This window comes from Nothoprocta perdicaria, unplaced genomic scaffold, assembly GCF_003342845.1.
Source record: "Nothoprocta perdicaria isolate Ctin4 unplaced genomic scaffold, notPer1 scaffold_29, whole genome shotgun sequence".
Classification (NCBI taxonomy): Eukaryota; Metazoa; Chordata; class Aves; order Tinamiformes; family Tinamidae; genus Nothoprocta; species Nothoprocta perdicaria.
In genome coordinates, this window is record NW_020455521.1 from 996,798 (window position 1) to 1,014,766 (window position 17,969).

General features: G+C 40.8%; 1 long non-coding RNA gene across 1 annotated transcript; it reads left to right on the forward strand.

Moving 5' to 3' along the window:
* Nucleotides 1-1,010: 1,010 nt before the first annotated feature.
* Nucleotides 1,011-1,985, forward strand: LOC112949238. Its single transcript, XR_003249775.1, has 2 exons — nt 1,011-1,113; nt 1,840-1,985. It is a non-coding gene; the product is annotated as an uncharacterized LOC112949238 (long non-coding RNA).
* Nucleotides 1,986-17,969: the final 15,984 nt, after the last annotated feature.

The following is a 17,969-nucleotide window of genomic DNA, read 5'->3' on the forward strand; positions in this document are numbered from 1 at the left end:
ACTACAGCAGTAATTTTTACTGAGGAAATGTATGAATTCATGATTGAGAGGAAATGAATAGTGAAACTGTATAGATCAGTATCTGAAACTGATAATTATTCATCTTTAGTTGGCACTGTGAATGTAGCACGAGGCTATTTTCAGTATATAAGATATGTATTAAATCCAAAATATGAGTTTTAATTATTGGAAGGGTTTTCTCCTCGATATTGTTCTTGTTCCATGCAAACTTGTTCCAATCAATGAAAGATTGGATTGAGAAAGATATTTAATTGTAATAATTTTCCAATGGAAAATGATTCTTAAAATATTCTAAGAAAGCACAAATGGTTGACAGAAATGTTAATGGTGTAAAACACGAAGTAAAAACAATTTCAAAAGTTGTACAATTTAAAATATTTTTAATACAAATTTTTAATTTCAGGAGAATTAATTTCCTTTGCATTTAAGAATTAAATGAAACTTGTTTTCATCATTCCAAGAATTTCTGTTTTGAGAATCTTGTTCTGGAAAGTCAGAATTTATTTTGAAACACAGATTTTTAATTTTACTAGGCCTTTTAATAGCCACAAATGAATTACTGGATTAAATTCAATTCTGTGGACAACGACCTCATTTTAGTGTATTTCATCCCTGGGTCGGAGACCCTTCATTATTCATTTAAATTATCTCCTAAAATAAAATCATAATATGATATAAAACATTCAATCATATTTCCTCTGTTCTGGCTGGCTGCCTTTAAAGAGTAACTGATAACCTGAATGTGGTCTAAAGCACGAGTATGACACCTTATATTCATGAGGTTGAAATTCTAAAACAAGGCCCTAAATTGCATGTATAATTTCTTATCTAAYTCTACTTGCTTATGTGCATTACTTCAGATAGCTCGGAGCTGTGTGTCTCTTGCTAGGTATATGTTAAATCTACAGCAGTGCTAGCTGTAGAAACTGTTGTAAAATAGCTATTGGGCTTTTTTTAGTAATTTCCCCTTCCACAGGACTTCTTCACTCCTTCCATGGATAAGGAGACTTGGTCTGATTATAATTCAGAACCATCTCCACAAAGAGAACATGCACCTTGCATCACAGCTTCATTTGTGGCAGAAATGGTGAGGTAAGAGCTCCTTCCCTCAACACCTCCCAACCTTAATAAAAAATGAGGGGTCAGGGCGGATGGGGAAAATTGTTTCTGATTCAGGAAACCATGTTCTTTCTTATTCAGGGGAATACATGGTACTAGGGGTAAAGTTTAAGCTAATATATTCAAACACTGTCCTAAGTATTTCATTTCATGGCACTTGTGTTGAAGGCCTGGAAGGACCAAGTCTTGACACAGCCATATCCATGAACACAAGTTGGATCCCTAAGGAGTTGGGTGTCTGATACTGTTCTTGAGCTGAACCCACACACCTTTCCAAAGACCTACCATATTCCTTGAGGGTGACGCAGAAACCTCACCTTTCTGTGCTAGCCAAATGAACGTCCTTCCTTATTGAAAGGGCTACCTTACCCTTAGCCCTRGGACAGGCAGCCTAAAGGCAGATTGGTAGGAGTGCGGTGTTTCAGAGTGTGATGTGCATAGACTTCCTTGTAGTTAAACTAGTTCTTTGAATTTAAAATAACTGTTAAACATTGTAAGATCAGATTTTCCTCTGCTCACTGTGAGCCTCATTCTGCCCCCATCAAAGAGGAGCAAAATCCCATTGACTTGAGTGGGATCAGACCAAAGTCTGCATGTGGTTTAAAAGAACCATTTAGTCCAATCATGCGTTTATATAGCRTCCTTAATTCCCCAAATCCCACAGAGGTTTTTTTTCCAAACAAAACTGTTCTTTTGAAGGATTCYGAGTAGAACAACATGCCAATAGACAACCGGCCGAGCGGGGAAGGCTCCTGCTGCCCATGGCCGTGCCGGCTGCACGGCGCCTGCGGCCTGCGTGTGGCAGCGGGTTCTGCTGTGGCTGCCCCGATGAAGGGCAGCGACTGCGGGGCCCGGCTTGGGAGGCTGAACCCAGCAACCACCCGGGTCCAGCTCGGGAGGCCACCGTGCAGCCCTCCCACTGCTCCCAGGTGCTTGTGCAGCTCTCCCACTGCTCCCAGGTGCTCGTGGGGAGCCCCCGAGTGAGGGAACAGCCGGAGGGAGCTCCCCAACTGCGTGGTGGGCGCCATGTGGCACTGCGCTCTGTCCTGTGGCTTCCCACACCGCTGGCGTGCCACACATCTGGTGGGTTTCCTTGGGAAGTAGCTTCAAAGGGTATGAAYGTTCCTAATGCGCTGCGAAACCATGAGGAATATTGGGGCAGTGGCTTTCACTGAGAGAAGTTCGACACCTAAGGTAAAAGAAATTCAAGAGGCTGAAAACAAATGGAAAAATCTCGTAGATAAAATTCCTATTATCTTTAAATGTAACTAGAAACTTCTTTGTGGTTGTGGATTGCAAAGGAAGAATGTAGATTCTTTAACCTTCTYCCATTTTGTGATTACATTTTTGGTTTTGTATAACTCATCACTTGCAGAGATGAAAAACAATGCATAAATAGTCTCCCTTCAAGGGYAGCTTGCATACAAAGTATTAATTAATGTTGACTTGATTACTAAATACCACAAATCAGCCTGGTAGGCAGATCCTCAGAATGTTTCACAAACAAAGCATTAACTTTAAGTCCACTTTATGATGTGTTCATCAGTAAACAGTCAGGATGGAGAGAATCTTAACAAAATGTGCTTTTAGTCACTGAAGTTGGTTATATGGCCCACGAACAGAGAGCAGTGCTAATGCTGCTGCAGCGGAGATTGGAGTTCTTCCATGAACCTGGATCTCTTGCCCTCTCCTGCCTTGGGGTGATGCCTTCCAAGGCTAGCCTACCAAAACAGGAATGGGTGAGTTTCCATGCTTTGCAATCCGCCTGATCAAGTTGCCATATATGTGATCATGTATGATATTAGCTCAGCAGATAAAACTTATTTTGGCCCCACTACAGGTTTCCTTCAGGGAGTTGTRGCCACTGTGAAATAGCAAGGATAGTGTTTTCAGAAGGGAGGATTATTTATGAACATAATAATCATGAAAGTAGTAACTTTTATAGAAGTTGCGAAATCTATCATATGCATTGTCTTAGTTAAAATTAGCCATTCTTTTACAATTTAAATATACCAATTTGTCCAATCAGTAGTGAGATCTGGGTAGTCTGTCTTGACTCTTCTTTTGAATATACGTAGAGAACAGTCTGCTTTTGTAGCATGTAAAATATTTAAATCTTGGCACATTGTTACAGAGTAAGGAATCACTGTGTTTGATTGCCAGAAGTAGCTCTTCTGTTAGCTGCCATGTGAAGTACTTCATATTCATTCAGAACGTGTTGGTTCAGTCTACGTCTATGACCAGAAGCAACAACAGAAAGGAAAGCAACAGAGAAGTCTAAAACAAAATCTGAATCTAGCTCGTGACCGTCCTCGTGCACCTGTAACCTCTTCATCCTTTTTTTTCTTTTCCTCGCTATCTCCCTGAAGTACCTACTAGCCTTCTGTATTCTTTGTATATCTATATATTTCTTATGCTTTCTGTGCCCATCCAAGTTCTTGTTCCTTCAGGCTCAGTCTCCAAGCCTGTTTTTCCTTCTCACTCCTCTCCCTTCTTGTTCCTTTTTACCTTGCTCTTTCTATGCTTTTTCTCTGCAGTCATTTTTAAATTGCTTGCTGCCTTTCTTCTCAGTTTGTCTTCTGTTCCCTTCCTCACTCTACTTTTTGTTTCTTCAGTAGTTTTTAGGCGTGTGCTACTTGTGTTATTTTTTTTCAAGCTTCTCATTCTTGCTTTTAGCTTCTATTTACTTCCTTTATTCCTTTGCCAACTGTAGTTACATTTTTATTCTCCATGCTCTGCRATTCTCTTTGACATTAACTGTACTACTTATTCTTCTCTCTATCTTGCCATTCTTGAGCAGATAAAGCCACTGAAGTACAGAGTAGTTTTTGTCAGCAGCACATGGATGCTGCAGACCTGATCCACGCTGTTTAAACAGTCATTCCCTTCCACTGTACGCAGCCTCTTGCTAGTAATTCCTTTGAAGTATGAAATGTATTGTTCTGGCACAGTACTAGAATAATGCATTGTGAGGGAAAAAGTCTATCTGTAATGGAGTTTTAACTTGTTAAATCAAAATCACGGTGTCGGACAACTTCRTAAATAACGGGTTATTTATCCTAGCTGTCATTCTGCCTTATCTAAAAATAATTCAGTAGTTTTCATACGCAGTTGTGCCTGGCATCTCTTTTGATGGGTGATAACTGTAGAACATTATCAGTGTCAGGAACTGTACGTGCTCACGTCATTTTTCATTTTAATGGAGCTGMAAGTGCTGAGAACAAAGGCTCACAACCGATGCAGATCTCGGTCTGATTAGCACCACGTTCGCAGCGTGTTGGGCAGGAGGGAGGCTCCACAGCGTTGTTTCTCAGAGCCCCTGAGTGTATGCAAAGGAATTTGTAGCTCAGGATGAAAAGAAAAATAGTATCTTTAATGTTTTGGAATTGATTAGGCCAGCATCCAACTGGTTCTTTGTGTGCATTAAAGCTGAACATTCACATTTACAGAATTTTAAATATGTTGCAGCAGTTTGCTTAAATAGTTGTTGCAACAGCATTTTTCTTTCCTCCTATTAAAAAAAAAAAAAGCCAAAAACCCAAAAACCTCCCAATCTAAGCATGCTGTTTCATTTTACATCATTGTAGAGACTAAAGGGTTGCTCTATTCTCAGGGCATATCCTCATACAGTTTTATCATTTACTCTTTGTTTTCTTCTTTTTTGTGTCCATTTRCAAGAACATCTCCTTATTGTGTCTTTTGTCCATATCAAACAATATGAAGTCTCTTTCAAACTGCATGTGAAATATTATATTAACCACTTTCAAACTGCTCTTGCTGTTAAATGCCTCTATGGGAAGAGATCCTTGTATCTGCCCATGCAAGGAGCRAGGGATATCTTGGCTCTTCCAGGTTTATCAGGAGAGCAAGCTGCGAAGTGGAGGAAAGTGGTAACTYGTGCAGAAAGGCAGGCCACAAGTCCAGGGTGGTTCTTCTGAGGGACCGAGTCACTTACCGCAGGAGTGGGTTTCAGCTGCAGAAGTGTTGGCACATCATGAACTGCATACACAGAAACTGAGCAGTGGCGTATGCCTCAGTGGACTGAGATCAAGGATTTGGACCAGGTCCAAAGTGCTCAGATTCCCAGTGTCTTTCTTAGATAGTTTCTAGCTTTAACTTATAGAGGCAAAATCTTTATTTAATGTAATTAAATTAAGAATATCCTCATTATATTTATTTGGAGTCACCTGACCTGCTATATCAAAACTGCGAGCAAAAGAACCTAAAATGGAAAGAGAAGAGGGAGACAAGATACTCCCATAAGTGACAATAGAAATTACTGGGTTCAGTAATAGAATAAAACATGTCAATCATAATTCTAAGGTACATTTGTTTTTATATACAAAATGTGACAATATTTACTGTGCAGAGTTTCTGTAACGAATTCATTTTCTTGTTTTAAACCTTCTATTGTGGTGGGAAAGGCAGAGCTACAGGGCCCTCAAAGGTGTCCCAAGGTGGAATTTTCAGAGGCCCAGGACACTGCAGAGGTGGTGCAGATCTATTGTTTTTCCTTTCTACACTTTTTTGAAGACAGAAAAATAAATGTAATTTGAGAGGAATCAAACCACTTGTGGCATGCTAGCTTCCTGCTAGCTCAGGCTCTGTGGATAAAATATTTTATGGAGCGTTCCCAAACCTTTCTTTCTTGAGTGCGAGGTGGGTCAAGTAATCATAGAGAAAATATTTATTTTCTGTGACTGGTGTTTTGTAGTGGGAATCTACCAATCTTGAAATGCTGTCTTGAAATGCCTCTTTTTCTTTTTTCTTCTTTTTCTTTTTTTTTTTTAACTTATTATTTATTTCCTAAGCTTTGGTCTTGATTATTGCCTGTCTTCTGTTTAGATTTGTAATTCCTTTTGCCCAAAGACACTGAGTACCTTGTAGAGTGCTAGATCTCTTTGTTTCCCTTTGTCTTCTAGGGTCCATTCCAACAGGACTCCATGAAAGTCCTTCAGCAGATTGGATCTGTAAGTTTGTTTTGAATTCTTACAGAAGGTGGGGTTTTGCAACAAGTGCACAAGTCAGTTCTTTCTCTCAGTATTTTCTGGAGAAAAAAATTGTCACAGAATTTTTCTGTGCCTTCTCTGATGACATTTTGTGCTTTTTCTCCTTTCATCAATGATACAAAACACCTTGAGACTCAAGGCTCCCTGCCACCGTGTGACGGATATGCTCCTTTCCCAGCTCARCCTGGCCTGTACCTTACATGCAGCCTGTTCAGTTGCTAACCACCAGCRACTTAYCTAATCCTGGTAGGCGCCACCATCCTGATTTCTTCTGCCACTTAGACTCAACATAACATTCCTGAAGGCTGCATCCCAAAGGGGCCGTAAAGCTAATACACTAGCCAATGGGCCTCTGAAATGAAAGAATGACTATAAGTCAATCATCTTATCCTATAAATATGCGGACAGCCCAAGAGCCCTTTGAGCTCTCCTGACACGGCTGCGGCCTGCACAGCAGGATCTCCCCTTGGGCAGGGACGCCTCTCAAGGTTGTTCCTCGAGGCTGAGAGATCCCCCGCTTCCACAACAGATTTGTGGTAAGTGAACATAGCGTGCTCTCTCTCTTTAACTTTACTTTGTAACTGTGCACAAGAACCCTTAGTCATAAACCGTTGACCAAGTCTGGGACTAGGACTGGATCCAGCCGCACCCAGACTCCTCTCAGAAGGAGCCTGGAAAGCAAGGGGGTCCAATCTGAACCTCGTGACCCAACAGGAGRGTATCCCAAGATAATTGTGTATTATCTTGAGCCTCCATGCAGTGAATAATAAGTGACCTTGCCATAGAATCTCGTGAAATCATTGTCCATATTAATAAATCCTGTTACTATTTCTTTCATACGAGTGAAGTGCATTTGTCACTCACCCCCGCCACCACTCGTTCCGTGACACACCCTCATAGGAAGGAAGATTTAAACTCGAAAGATGGGTTCTTCTGAGCTCAGGAAGGTTCTTGTTTATGCATTTATGTGTGTATATATGTGCATTGTGAGAGTATTAACCAGTGAACATGAAGAAAAATTCATATAGGAGTATCTGGATTACATCACTCACTGAGTCTGTCTTGCATAGAAAAGCAATGACAGTTTCTCGTTTACACAGATTGTAAGAGTTTGTAAGTATTCCTGTCATACCTATGGTACAAGTTTATGATCAGTACCCTATGTCAAAAACAATATGCATTTTGGACATCTTTGCACTTTTCTACTTTCTTTTTAATACTTTGTTATTCTAGATAATGCAGAGCTTTCAAAAATGGATGTTTTGAACGTAATGACTTCTTCCTGCTCTGCTCAAGAGAGCAGGTAGAACTGGTTTCCTTTTTTACTTCTGACTTTGTCTACTGATAATTTCAGGGGAGTTGCAGTTGTTATGGGGACCTTGACAAATGCAAATGTCATTGCTATACTCTCCTTGAACTCATCAAGTAACAAAACCTAGAAATCCTGGAAGTGCTACTTTAGTTTATATTTTGTTGCATTAAGAAAGACTTGTCAGAAAAAGAGTGTGAAAGAGTTGCTGACAACTATCTGAACTTTCTTCATCTGTGCAGAGTGGACTCGCCTGCTTTACATAATGAATCATTATGTTTCCAAGCATCTTTTTCCCCATATCTCACAAGATCCCACGCAAGCTTTTAAAAAGTCAGCAAAAAGCAAAAGTCACCAATGGAAATAACATAGCCAGGGCTCATTTACCTCCTCCATTTGTAATGAAATTACAGGAAAATAAAAAGCTTTTGAGCAATTTTCTATAAATCTTATGCTAAATAGCTTCTAAAGAAATAAGAAAAATTCTAATGATAAAAACCTGATAATGCCCAAAAGAAGACGTGACTCCCTAAGGGACAGACACAAAATCTTGAACCTCTTAGGGTTCAAGAATGTGTTTTCCAGACCTGAGTGATAGTTTTTTGAAGTCTGCACAAGGTTTTAAGTTTTTTTTCTTACCCAGTGGCTTCAGTATCCTGCAACTGTTACGTATTTTTAGCAGGTATAAAGCATTTTTGCTACTCCTGTCTGACTGACTGCTAATGGAGGGTTAATCCATGATTGCATTGCTCTAAAAGAAGACAMAAAATCTTGTGTGTTTTTCCCTAAACTTTTAAGATTATGTTGTGATATCTTGCCAGAGGCTTATGAAAATGCCTTAAAGATATTACCGTGACTGTGCCATAGATGATCACAGGTTTGATGATGCTGTTCTTTTCCAGAGAGTAGCCTTCTTGGTGAAGAATTAATTACTCCTCTTGCACATTATAGTATGTAGGGAATTACAGTGTTATGGGTCACAGCTTGCTCTTTCTTGCCCTTTTCTGTCTCAGAACCAACCACTGAGGTAATGAATTTTGAAGGAGAATGAAACTACGGTTAGTGATTAAAAATGTGCAATATAGCTTATATTGGTGTGAATGTAAGGTGGTTAAACTTGAATAAGAACTGTGATTTTTGATTAAACTGTCTTACTTGATAAGGAGAGTGTCAGCAAGAGGCAAAAAAATGCTCTCCACCTTTTACAGCTTTTCCTCTTGCCTTTTCAAAGAGAAAAAGGCTTCTTTTGCCTAGGAGCTGATCCTCTGTCTAGTGCTTATTTAGCATAAACTAAGGAAAACAAGAGCAAAATCCTTGACCAGAAAAATAAAAATTTATCAGGTCTAGCAGTCATTTGAACTAATGTGGAATTCTACGCTCTGCATTTCACAGGATTTTATGTGTGTTTGCCCTTTGCACGCACACATCAAACAGAGGGACCTGGACAGGCTGGAGAGTTGGGCAGAGAGGAACCTCCTGAGGTTCAATAAGGACAAGTGCAGGGTCCTGCACCTGGGGAGGAATAACCCCAGGCATCAGTACAGATTAGGGGTTGACCTGCTGGAAAGCAGCTCCACGGAGAGGGACCTGGGAGTCCTGGTTGACACCAAGTTAACCATGAGTGAGCAGTGTGCCCTCGTGGCCAAGAAGGCCAATGGSATCCTGGCCTGCATCAGGAGGAGTGTTGCCAGCAGGTCAAGGGAGGTGATYCTGCCCCTCTMCTCAGCTCTGGTGAGGCCGCACCTGGAGTACTGTGTGCAGTTCTGGGCACCCCAGTATAGGAAGGACGTGGAGCTTCTGGAGAGGGTCCAGAGAAGGGCCACCAGGATGATTAAGGGAATGGAACATCTCTCRTATGARGAGAGGCTGAGTGAGCTGGGCCTGTTTTCTCTGGAGAAGAGRMGGCTCAGAGGGGATATGATTAATATGTATAAGTTCAGGAAGGGAGAATGCAGGGAGGAAGGGGACARGCTGTTCTCACTGGTGGCCAGYGACAGGACGAGGGGTAATGGCCACAAGCTGAAACACAAGAAATTCCRTCTCCAGGTGAGGAGCAACTTCTTTACTGTTAGGGTGACAGAKCAGTGGAACAGGCTGCCCAGGGAGGTTGTGGAGTCTCCTWCTCTGGAGGTCTTCAAAACCCGCCTGGATGCCRYCCTGTGCCACATGCTSTAGGTGTGCCTGCTTGAGCAGGAAGGTTGGACTAGATGATCTGCAGAGGTCCCTTCCAACCTTAAGTATTCTGTGAATCTGTGAATCTGTGAAATACCACCCTGCTGTTGTGTGCCATTTCCATTCTTATGCCTTCATCAGTGTCCGCTTGCTCTCATTATAACAATACATATTTTGTCCTATGAAGCATAACGATACTGRAAAAAAAATATCCTGAAGGAAAAACATTTTTTTGATCAGACAGCTGGGCTTTCTGTATCTTCTATCTACCTCAGCTATGGAAAAAATAAGGAAGTTAAATAACAGCAATAAAGGCCATATGGAATAGCTGTCTCCAGAATGCTCCGTGGATGGTTTTGTCCTAGTGAGGTACTGCTGTAGTATATCAGCAAAATGCAGTTTCTCTGATGGAGCTGCTACTCACCAAACACTGCGGTCTAGGAAATCTCTCTGAAATATCTAGGAAATATCTTACAGTTTTCAGCTGAATGGTTTTAGGAATAGAATGATAGTACTCTAGAATTATTATTTATAACACAAAGGAATTTAAGATAAATTTAGATGAGTGTTTACATTTTTTGCATGTTTGATATGCTACACTCCRCATGTACATCTCCTGTATATATTATAGTGACAGAACATGAAAGGAAGATCTTTACAAAGATGTTCTTGCTTGGAAAGTGGTTTGCCATGATTTTTTTCCTTGGAAAAATATCATAGCTGGCCTTCCATATTCTAAACACAAGTAGGTTTTTTACGCGTGTAGAAGTGGGACCAAATTTCAAATTGTGCATCCTACTGTGGCTAAAAGGCAGCTCTGGATATGTGAATTATTGTGGTCTTGATGAAAGTAACCCAAAGTACTGTTGACATATGCTCTAATTTTATAGGGCAAATAGAAGAAATAGAAAAAATGATTCTGTGTCTTTATTTGTGATTAAYTGGTTTTGTTCACTCATGCTTTTCTTYAAGTTAATGTCTGCACTTTTTYTCTTGCTGTAGTACTGCCCTGTTGCCTTTTCTGCACATTTAAGCACAGCGAGGGAGATGATTATGAGCAATCTGAGCCAGAACCTCTTCCAAACTCCCACCATCTCAGATTTCTTCCATTTCCCAAGTCTTTGATCTATTTCAGTGTACTTACAGCATGGAGGAAAAGAATAAAGCTAGCAAGACTTTTTTTATAAATTTGGGATCTCTTTAGAGACCACCTTAGGTTTCATATAATGTGGTGATCAGCTTCCTGTTTATTGATCTCGAAGTATTTCAGCTTAAATACACTTCAGTTCTAGACCRATACCTCATAAAACATGACTCAAGTCATTAATTTGTTATCTGTGGGATGTTTTTCCAATTCAGTAATAGATTCAAATTTTCTCTGCATGTGTATTGACTGTAATTTGCCTGGGAAATTCAAGTGTAACACTTTTCTAACTCCAGGAGAATATTTTAAGGGTCTTCAAATAACTAATATTTAGTTGTATACAAGGGTGTGGAACTCTGCAAGCTGCTGAGTTACCCTGTAATTAGCAATGTGTGTTAAAAGGCAGATAGTTAAATTGGTGATTTTGAGGGCATTTTTCTTTCTGACCAAATGAGTTGCATATCCAACATCTTTTAAAAGGATTAGCCTGACAGAGACTTACAATCCGAAACTTCTCATTCCCTGTGTGTGCTAAAGACCTTACTAACAATACTGACAGTATTAATTTTCCCTCACCTTTCAAATTCCACAGATTTGTGATCACGTGGGGAAAAAACGATGGATGAGCTAAGATACTAACTTAAGAAACAAACATCGTCCTGAGATTATTTAATACTAGGCTCTGATTCACCCCCCAAAAAAGAAAGAATTTCTATCTGCATTAATTATTATTGTAATTTTACTTATAATAATTTACAACTTACTGTTGTTTTTTTTTTCACTTTTGCAAGTTGTGGRTTTTTAATTGTCGTGTACAGTGAGAGCGTATTTTCTTTTTGACCCCTTTTAAACCACATCATTATCTCAGTCATTAAAACCATTTCTTTAAAAATCCATAAACAGATGTTATGTATTTACCCTTTGGAATTGAAGAAGAAAGAGGTCTAAATGTCTCTGGAGACTCATGATGAATACAACTCATTTGTTAAGTGCCCAAAGCTACAACCATCTCAGAAACCTRCAGGGATCGGCCACATGCTTTTTATTTTTAGAAAAATAATCTGAGTCTTTAAAGGCTTTTCAGGTAAACGTTATTGTTGTTATAATCTCTGTAATTTCTGCAGTATTAAAAGAAGAGGAATCTTAGTTTCTACCTAGGGAGTCTGAGTGCTGGTTGTGCCACATTTTTTGCTTTCACGTGAACCCCTCTAAAAAGAAGCAGAAATAGCAAGTCATTAGATGTCTACATAGATCAGAGTTATGATCAACACCAAGAAAGACATCATATTTGCAAGGAACCAATTGCTTCATGAAGATAACTTTGGATAATTTTTTTTATTTTTTTTCTCAAAAAAGAAAAATATTACAGAATTCTTAGCTGTCCCTCTGCAGGAGTGAAAAGTAATACTAACTCAGTACTGAATTCTRTAAGGATGAAAGTTTTAACTTCAGAATATTTTTCTTCCTTAAATTGGGGATTATGCTTTTCCATCTTTCGTATGTTTGGTGCATATTAGTTTTGCATTTTATACATATTAATGTTAAGATTTTGTGCATCATCTAAAAGCAAATGTACAAAAGCCCTTTTCTGTGATTGTTTATAATGTACTTAATTACCTGTAGTGCTTAATGTAGTATTATGTCCACTGTGCCTCCAGATGATCCACTAGTTCCCTTGCTGAGAACCATTTATTACCTCTACATTCCACACTATTTTCCATCCATTCTTCTGTATATATTCTGTGTTTTCTTTCCACAAAATTTCAGGTGATGGACACGCATTTATAAACTTTGATGGAAAGCCAGCACTGGCTGACAAGCATCACTCCTGCTGAAAATGTCTGGTGCAGCCTTGGCTGGGCTGTGTCGTGTCGCAGAACGTGGTAGGACTGAAGCAGCCCACTGTGGTAGCTGCACTTCGCCCTCCACGTTAGGCAACAAGTATGAGATCTGGTTTTCTGAAAACCAAGAAACCTCTTTAAAGCAGGTTATGTTCTACCGTCCTTTAAAATAGATTTGCTGCAATAGAAGGAAAACTGTCCATCCAAGTCCTATTTTCTGCAGAATTAGCGTTGCAAGAAGAAGAAGAAGAAGAAGAAGAAGAAAGAAAATAACAGGTTTTCAGTCCTAATTTAGCTACCCTGAACCTTCTGTCATCAGAATTTCCACTAAGTGATTCAAATGTTTTTGCTTGGACATTTTGTGCTGGCAGGAAGAGATACTTTGTACAAGGTAAAAGATTCTTTTAACTCTGTGAGCCAAGTTTTAAATAGATCTAGAATAGATCTGGCATCCTGGAGGAAAAAACACAGCCAATGCCACTGGTTTTGCAGAAGTGCAGTTTGCATTTACAGGTGTTCCTGCCCCAAGCACCGCTGCTCTGTTGCCACAGTTGCAAAGGTGAGAGGCAGGAYGCTTCCTGAGGGAATGAACGTGCAGGGTTTCTTCTTCATTTAATAGAAATACCAAGCAGACAGAGCTAAGAGTCCATGTGAACCTTTAAGTTTCCTTTGTTTTTAGGAGCTATTGCAGACCAAACCCCGAGCTTTCGTCTGTTTCTAAACGGTGATGCAGACTAGCTCAATTCCAGCATACCTTTGAAAAGCTTGAACTTCTACTAGGCTTTGCCTCTTTGCATGATGATATATAGACATATAATAATATGTATAATGTATATACTACTTCTGGTGTATATAACATWGGAATTATTCAAACAGGACTATGCATATAGTTGTTAGAACTTCTTGTTGCCTCAGGAAATGCTTGGGATGACTAAAAGAATCATTGCAACCTGTATGGGCACACTATGAGCTGTGCAGGTCAGGATGAGGTTGTATCAAGTGCTCTTCCCTCAAAAGATCAGACTGTGCATGGACTTTTCTCTATAGAAAGGCAGAAGATAGAACAATAATACTGGAGAAATTCAATTACTTGTATTCAAAATTCCTCTATTCATTTCACGGTGACTACTACATGTAAGTTTTAAGCACATAATAAGAGAAGTTGTCATAATACAGCCTCCTATGATTTCTGTGTTTTTTAAGGAGTTTATTATTCAGAAATTCTTCTTGGGCTGTTATCGAAAGGAAGGAACCGCATGTCATGCCTTACGTAGGAATGGTGGGTGCGTGGGACGTGGATATTCTATATTTGTTATGGTTCCCCCAGTCTCAAGAAATKCTTTGACAATATCAGAACACCCACTCAACTTCCAACAAAGCCGCGTTGATACATAACATGATTACTCACCAGCTGCTTAGCTTAATCACCCGAAATACTAACATGTAGTTCTTTTGAGAAGACTCGGGTATGCGAGCAAAAACAACTATTATCCTCTCTTGCAAGATTAAGCTGCCTGGTTCATTAATAAAACAGAGRGTGACGGAAGACTCCGCTTGCGTCCTTCCCCTGGACGTGCATTCCTTTCCCAGCGAGAGGCTCGGAAGGAAGGTTTGCTGTTCTGATTTGAGCAGAGACCTTATTTTCCTCTCCATGTGCATAGTGACTGGCACAGTGCGCTATTACGAGAAATGGATGCGTTGGCCATTGACTTTAGGTTTTAGTCAGTTGAACAGGTTAGTTACAGAATCACTCGAATCCTTTTTCTTTAGTTCCTGCAGGCCTTTACACGGTGGATTGTAATTTTTATTTAAATTTATGCCTGCCCTTGAAACTTCCACAGACAGACTGCCTGTTGCCATGTACCCACACACACTGCTACGGGATACGTGCGTTTGCTTTCGCCAGTGCTGCGTGCCCTGATGCAAACTGTTGCGGCAAAGTGCTCCTTGGGCTAATCTCTAGCATTTGGTTCCTTATTTTGTTCTCTGTGTGTGTGAAACAAGGATTACAGGATGCAATTAGTGCAACTAATGCAAACCCAGTGTTTGATTTTACTGAGCAGCTCCACCTGCCCACCTGTGGTGAAATGCTGCTTCTTACAGATGCTTAGGTGCTTATTACACTTACTATTTGGGAAGTCAGAGTATGATGTAGTTTGGGGATTGTGAATGAACCTGGCTAAGGGGAAAGGCCCCACTTCTGGAGTTGCTGCTGAATTCCCCCAACCACTCAGCACAGCAGCAACCGGAGCTGTTCCGTTATGTTAAAATTGACCGACAAGGCAATTTTATTTAGATTTTCTACATTTTAGATTTCATACTATGTATTTTGAGAATGTATAACTAGGAGAGATTTTTTCAGAATTCTGTGGATTCACATTTCAGCAAGGTTGGTGGTAACTCAGTTCATTGCACAAGAAATACATTCAAAAATACAGAAAATACATTCAAAACYGAAAGTATCTGTGGGCATTTAACTGAAGAACTTCTCAGGGTATGTTTTCAGGTAAAAGCAAAGAAATGGGGGATGTCAGAACACCAATAAGGCACAGGTGCCTACATAAGCACAATCCGCTTTTCCTTCAGCCTGCTCCCAAGATCCTGAATGGCCCTCAGCATGTTTTCTACATGACTTGTGCAAGAATTGCATTTGAGAGAGACCATTTGTGGCTAATTGGGAACAGAAGAGAGAGTTATTGCTAACTCCTCTGCGAAATCAGACTGAAGTTGGTTGGTGGATTTGCACGCAGCAGAGTGGCTCTGTGGTGGCTGGACCAAGAAGGAGGTAAGATGCTTTGGCTCGTGTTTTCCATTGCTGTAGGGATGTGCTGAGGCACTGAGGAGCTGAGTAAGGAGCAGGTATGGTCTGCCCAGCATGGATATGTGCTGGGCCTGCAGCGTATGAAGGAAAAGGCTTGGAGCATCAGGAGAGCAGGGTAATTCCTTGCAAGAGCTGATCCAGCAGACCTGTGGAGCAGTAGCCATGGCAACTCCTCTGCACGGGACCTGTAGCTCCAAAAGCACCAGGAGCTGGATGCACGTATGCAGGAAATGTGTAGACGTTGGCTAGAGAAGGGAAGATAAGGAATTTGCATTTGTTTCAAAATCAAGCCTCTAGTATTTAAACAYAGCCAGCCATATAGATATAAGGAGGAATTGTGTTTGGAACAGGCRTGTGCAGCTCTTGGCTCTATGTAAGAGTCGTCCTGGTGACGTGTTCAGCCGGGCTCTGTTGTTGTCACCCGCAGCTGTGTCYGCGCCTGTCAGGCGGTGGGGAGGGGACACCCGACTGTGGGTCCCACCACCCGGCTCTGCGCGCGCCTGTTCTTGTCACACTGACTCCCTCCGAGTGTCACCAACAGGCAGTCGCCCTTGGGATTGCCCAGACCTCCCGTCGTGGGAAGCTCCGACGGCTCCGATTCCTGCTGGCTCTTCTGCAGTGCTCCTCACAGGGCAGGAGAGCGGTGCCAGCCTTGAGACGTGCCGCCAACCTAATTACAGTGGCTCTATTCGTGCACGTAGGAGCTGCCRTTAAATAAGAACCTAGATAAGGTAAACATGCAGAAGTGGGTTGTGTTTTTCCTGGCATTGTACACTTATCTAGTGTGAACAAGGGAACAGAAACCATCTGAACCTGATAGATGTGATAGCCAGTTTGTTTTATATTAGCCTTTCAGTGTTTTCTGTTGTGAATAGGAGGCAAACGGGGGAAAAAAAAAAMAACCTCCTGTAGTTTATTTAACAAACACAATTCCCATTAATTAAAAAAAAAGAATTGCAGTCAACTGAACAGCATCTGCATTTCACTGCAAAGACAGTAAGTCAAATCCTGGAGGGAAGGATGTATTTTTATGAGACCTTTTTAATCTCTTTTGTTCTCTTAGGGCCAGAGAATCATTATGTATTCCACACATAATTATCTTTATCATCCAAAAGTAATTTACATTTAACAAGAACATTTAATCATTTCATTGCTTGAAAAAGCAAAYGAAATACACTGTTTTATGCCTCATCTGTCTGAAAATTTTGCTTGCAATTATGGTCTGCCATGAGCCAAAGAACAACTCCTGCTTGAACTATCTCTCTAGCTTATGTTTTATTTCTATTTTTAATAGTATTCTTCAATGTGTTTCCACTGGAAATAAYATAGATGTATATAAATTTCATAGTTGAAATTCTCTAGTTAGAGCCAACTGTCAGATGTGTTCTGCATCTAGGGCGAGCATCCAACAAAGATTTTGTGTTTGGATCTCCATAGCTAGCAACATCTCGGTTAAGTTTTCRTTTTGCTTTAGCAGAAACTTTGCCTTCAGAAACAGGGTTTTGAGGGTTAGGGTTGACCGTGGTCGGTGTTGGCTGATGTTTCCTGCTCTCTTAGAGCTGCTGCCAGGGCAAGCGGCCTCGTTTGTCTGCTCCAGGCTGTAATAGTGACTGTGCCCGTGCTAGCTACCCCTGCATTCCCACGTATTGTGGGGATGCGAGTCACATCCTCCTAGCACTACACTTGTTTAAGGATCCTGCTCTGGCTTAACTTAGTTTTATCATTTTTTATTGATTGTGAGTGAAGCATTTTTATTTGAAATTAAGTATGATAATGCATTGGTGAGGCTCCACTGGATGAAATATATTATTGCACAGATTTAAATCCCAGCAGATTTAAAGCTTTTGTAATTGTGGTTTTGATAAGAAATAATTACGTATGTGTTCCTTGCTTTTTCTATTGCACRAAGAACTTAGATCTTGAGTTTGCAAGTTGGACCCTTTATTCAGACTGTGTCAAGGACTTGATTTTCCACCGCGATTGAAAGATCCCTCTTTTTTGCCTTAGGGCTTCCGTGCGTAGTTTTGACAACTTGCTCTTTATCAAAGAAAYGGTGTCAATCTCCAAAACTGCTTCCTTCCTTATTTAGTTGCAAGGTTTGAATATCAAGCTCCAACAGGAAAGAAAAAGCCACATAAAGGAAAATTTTCAAGGGAAAGTAAAACCAAAAGGAGGCGGTATCTGTTTTCCAAGTCTTTAGTAGCTTTGCTGTGCGCCGCTGCTTTGCTTTTCAGTTACCACCCTTTGAGTTTCGCTTGGGCTCTGCTGGTGCAAGGTGCTCGGTGCTCCTTACAAAGKTGTGCTTGGGGACAGCCCTTGTGCTCTGGGGCTCCCCCTCTCAGCACAAGTAAAACCTTCAATCCGGAAACTTCCCCCGTGGTCTGGCAGCTCGTGCGCCGCTGGCCGGGCGGTGTTGAGCACGGGTGGCCAAGGGGAGATGCTCTGGCGGGGTATTTGGTGGAGACCAGCTCCCGAGCTGAAGGAACTGAGCCGGTTCAGCCACCAAAGGAGCCGAGGGTGCTTGTCCTGRCTC